The sequence below is a fragment of the Quercus suber genome, unplaced genomic scaffold, assembly GCF_002906115.3.
Source record: "Quercus suber isolate HL8 unplaced genomic scaffold, Cork oak 2.0 scaffold_155, whole genome shotgun sequence".
Classification (NCBI taxonomy): Eukaryota; Viridiplantae; Streptophyta; class Magnoliopsida; order Fagales; family Fagaceae; genus Quercus; species Quercus suber.
The window spans coordinates 254,163-259,634 of NW_027069616.1; positions in this window are offsets into that span (position 1 = coordinate 254,163).

Here is a 5,472-nt window from a genome sequence, read left to right on the forward strand (position 1 = left end):
AAAAAAAAAAAAAAAAAAAAAAAAAACCTCCTCTATTGGCCAATAGAATGTCTTGTCTCTCTGTCTAACAATATAAAACTTTAATCAAAGCCCAAAAATGTTACTCATCATTTCTCTCTCAATCAAAATTAAAATTAGAATTAATAGTTTTTTAGACAAGTTTATTATGGAAATCTATTGTTCAAGTAGTAAATTATGAGTGAGCAATAAAAGAAAAATGGAATTTTGGTGAATTTATGTAAAAGTAATTATTTACTATTTATAATTTACCATCTCAATAAGTTATGCTAATAGCAAGGTGCATAGTTTTTTTTATCACTAATATCACTTTCACATAAGCTTCTAAAATGCAACATAACATTTCAACGAGTTGTAAAAACCATTGTGAATTTGTGTGTGCAGGAGCTTATTATTTTGAGGAACCTTATACAATGACATTCATTAGATAACTCTTAGATGTTTTCTTAAACCATAAGGAAATAAATTTGTCCCTTAATCTGAAACTTATGAAATCTATATAATTAGAGGATAACAGGAAATCATGCTGTCTTCGCTAATATGTTAGATTTGGAAAAGAGAAAGCGAAGTGCTCAACTAAGGAGTTGTGATGTGAGAAAGTTGAATAGAATTTCTCATGTGAACCAAAAACAAAGGAGGACAACTGCAATAACAATCTCACGACTAACTCTTCACAACTCTGTAATAAAAATAACTAACCCCACTAATCTTAGGCAACTAATAACTAAAATTACAAGAGTCTAGTCCTAATGAACTAAGAATCATATTAATGAATGTTTTTAGAATAATTGTTAATAAATTACTTAAAAAAATTTTATGCTACATTTATAAAAAATTTTTAAAAAAACTGTTAAAATATTATTTTTTTCTCATAAAAATTTTCTTAAAAATAGTTCGCTAACTAACTTTTCTCATGAATTAATTACAAAACGAAAGACATAAGGACTTGTAGCACAGCACTGAAACTATATGTTGTATTGATACTTCCGCAATCATTATGCAGAATTAAAGCTATTGCTTCTTTTCAGCAAAAAAAAAGCAGAAGCTATTGCTTCTATTTCAATAGAATTGTTAATTCATTTCTTTCTTTTTGCTTGAAGCTTTGATTACCGTGCCTTGTCATATGTAATGATGATACCCACATAACCTTTTTTTTTTTTTTGGGGAGCATTATGATACCCACCTAACCGATGTTACAAGAGAGGCCCTATCCGTAAACACCGAAACATCCGAAACAATTCTAGGACATATCAGATATCATTATTTTGAAAGACAGGTGACACTAATTATATTGACTACTTAAGTCCAGAGAAGTTGAAAGGACTAGATTCCCATTAAAAAAAAAAAAGTTGAAAGGACTAGATATTTTTGGGTATGTTCAATATTAACTTTGGAATTATTACGAGATAATTATCCGAAAATCATATACCATTGGAAAAATTTATGGCCATAGCTTTCTTTAAAAAATCCATATTACAGAATTAATGGTATATTTTGAGTCTTTTAGGGTGAGTTATGATCATTTTATTGTGTACTAATATTTAGATTGGTAGAATGCACTTTGAAAATAACGAATTTGTTCTCAGGGGAGAGAGAGAGATGATTTTTTTTTTTTTTTTTTTTTTTTTGGGGTGTGTATAGAATGTATATGTTTTTTTTTTTTTTTTTTTTTGTTGGTATACACAAGATTTGGTCTTAGAATATAAGTTGTACTTATTATTACTTTTTTTTTTTTTGTTTTTTGAGAAACACACTCGTGTTAGAATTGTGTCGTTAAATGATTAAATTTATCATATCTTAATAGTTTAAGCATTTGGAACAATCGGTAATTTAACATGGTATTAGAGCAGAAGATCCTAAGTTCGATTCTTGTCTCTTCTTGGACCTCACCTATTAACTCAACAGTTTAAGCGTTTGGGACAATCGGTAATTTAACAACATGCAATAGAGAGATAATGAGATTCTAATACAAAAACACATTACAAATTTCACTCAAAAGTTATGATAACTTTTAAAAGAGGTTGGAGCAAATTGTTGTTACTTAGAAAGTTGTTCCGAGTTGGATGCAATCCTTAGGCATGCAGGGATTGAAGAGTGATAATTAGAATTAGAATTAGGTTTGGTGTTTTACAAAGACTTATCTTGAGTTCTTATTTAACTTTTATTCTTCAATGGATTATGAATTTATTAAAGGTAACAAGTTTCTAATTATATGTTTTTGTTAAATTTCTTAGAGTAGTGAACATTTTTATCTTCATTTTTATCCATTTCTCAATCTTATTTTTAGGAAATATTTTAACTCCGAACCAGCTAGATCTATCTTCCTTTTACTCATTTTGTGAAGATTAAAAAGACCATCCATATGTAACTATTCACATAATATTTTTATTGAGTTATGTGAATTGTTTATATAATACATACAAATAATTTTATAAATTATCACGTAGTGAGTTGGAATAGATAACTCCAAACTAATTCGAAACTACAAACTTTTTCTCTTATTTTCATGCTTGTGGAGTCATAAATTTAGAATATGGTTTCATAAAAAGCTATTTTATCTATTTTACGTTTTCACTTTACAATATACTCAATATCAATAGATATATATTTTTAGTTATTTGATTAAAATAATATAATAAAATTCATTAAAAAGTAGTGTGAACACAACCAAAAGAGATTTTTTTTATTATTAAAAAAGTATGAACACAACAATTTTATAATATATATATATATATATTTTACATATGAGCTACAGTTTACAGCCAAAAGAAGCTGTGTATTGTAGCTGTAGAGCCAAAACATATGGCTTTGGCTCCAATAATATAGCCACATTTTGGTATTTAGTGGTACTAAAAATAGTAATATAACTTTTTAACACTACCAATTCTAGTGCTCCAAGTAATTACCCTTGCGTGTACTCCATAGCTTGATCTTTCCGCGATCAATGGGGACCTTTCTTTTTCACTTGATCCATTGCATACTGCAATTTTTTATCAGTCCATATCTACCCCCACCAAGATAAAGAATAGCTCGATTTCAGTCAACATTTTGTTCAGTCATTTTCCATACCATCGCCATGTATATCTGTTTGTTTGTTGAAAGTTGAAACAGCTTAGGAATTTTGTCCAATGATTTTCTGCATAATGAGTAGTTACCGTCTCACAGTCCATGAGTTGTTTCGTTCGCTTGGTTGTAGACCAGACGGTACTGTCTGATTTCCCTTTTCACCAACCAAAACAAAAAATGGAATTGACAACCCATCCTCTATTTTCTTTCCCTAATTAACTTCCCTATCAAATACAATCCAAAAATATAAAATTTAATTATTTAAGATAATCTTATACACATTTGCTTGGTAGCTACGATTGAATTTAATATATATATATATATATAAAAGTACTGGTCCACTGGAATATTAATGATGGTGTGTTTTTTTAAAAGAAAAAAAAAGTAAAATAAAATGATCCACACAAATTTAAAAATAAGGAAATTTTCAAAGCAGCTGATGTGGAATATATATTAGGTAATCGTTCATTTGGTAATGATATTTACAAAAAGAAAAAGAATAAAGAGCATGATTGTTATTGTTATTAAGTGACTATGTTGGAGAGTCGGCCTAAGATCTTCAAACTCCATAAACAACAATGCTTGTATTATTATTATTATTTTTATGTTAATTTGATTGTTATGATGGGAAGGGCGGATGTGGTGGTAGAGCTACAAGACTCCTTATAACGTTGTTTGTATTTTGGTTATAGCTTTAAGCAATTGAAGTGGTGAACTGTATTTAACTCTAGGGAGAACAAGAAAATATTTTTTTTCTTCTAAACTAGGGAGAGCAAGATTAAAATAGTTAACAGATATTCTAATTTATAAATATTAAGTTAAGAAAAATTTTCAAATTTAACTAATAAGTTATCTGGGCATACACGGGAAAGTTCAATAAAATATGATATTCTATCTCTATTGTTTCTTACCACAAAAAAAAAAAAAAAATGATCTCTATTTTTTTTTTCTTTCTAAATATGCAATTTGCTATTTATGGTTCTTATTGATAGGTATTTATTAGGGCTGTGTTTTTAAATGAAATTATTTATTATCATTAAAAGAAAATATGATGTGATAACATTCTAATAAAAATGCAAATACAAAAGCTTTTATAGGAAAACTTTAAAGAATTTAAACCCAATTAAGAAATATATATATATATATATATATAAAAGAGTAATATAATCATAAAATACAAAAAAAAGTGACAAAGTTTAGTTACATAATTGGTTGTAATTTAATTGGTTGTAATTTTAAACTACAACATTACACAATATTTTTTTATTGGAGATAAATTTTGACAAATCAATCATTGGATTACATCTTCTTCTTATATCCTCTATACTTGTAAAATTTATAGAAAATTAAAAATCAATAGTTATGTCATTAATAAATTATTTAAATTGTAAGTTTTTATAGTTTAAAATTATGCATAAAATATAAGTTTATAGATTATATAGTAAATAATATTTGATTGACACAAAATTTGACACGTGTACTAAGAGTATAAAGAACATAAAATTCAATGGTTAAATTTTCAAAATATGTAGTATTGTTTATTTTATTAAATAAGATTGTAGCCTTAGATTAGACTACAACCAACTTTGTAACTAAACTTTGTTTAAAAAAATATTAGAGAAATTATATACCCAAAATTTGTACTATATTTCATATTAAATTCTAAGTTTTTAATTTTGTTAATTGAAGTCCCAAATTTATGAAACCATTTCAATGACTTCGCTTGGTACAACCCTTGAGGCATAAATGTCATAACAATTATGATAACCATGTCATTAAAATATGTTTTGGAACCCTAGTTCACAAATCCTTAGGTTTGTAATTATCATGGGCTGTAAACTGAGAAAACAGTTTGCCTAAGACTCGACCGATCAACTGGAGTCGAGTTTTAATAAAGCTTGAACGGTCTAATTGCAGTTGAAGCAACAGTCTTGATAGCATTTGAGTTGTTTGTTGTGTTTTCAATGTAATTCTTCAACCACTAATCTAGACACTAAATTTGAAAACTCAATTCCATGCGAACAAGGTTTTGGAAATGGGTTTGCTTGAGTCATTTTATGGAGAAGTAATTAAAAAGAAATCAACTGATAAAATGAAATTAGATAAGCATATACTAACGTTAAAAAATTCTTAATTTTTTTTAATATCTTGTACGAAATAAAATAATGTTGGATTGTGTTTGTTTTCCCCTTTTTGTGCAGGTATGTTTTGATTTGATATTGAGGACCTAGCTATGGGCTATAAATGGAAAAATATGACGAAGAAGAAAGGCTTAGGTTAGCTTGGGTGATGGGCTTTGTACTTTTATTGAAATTGTTAAATTTTTCACTCAACGTGATACTTCATTGGTGGTTTCAAAAAAAAAAAAAAAAAAAAAAAGTGATACTT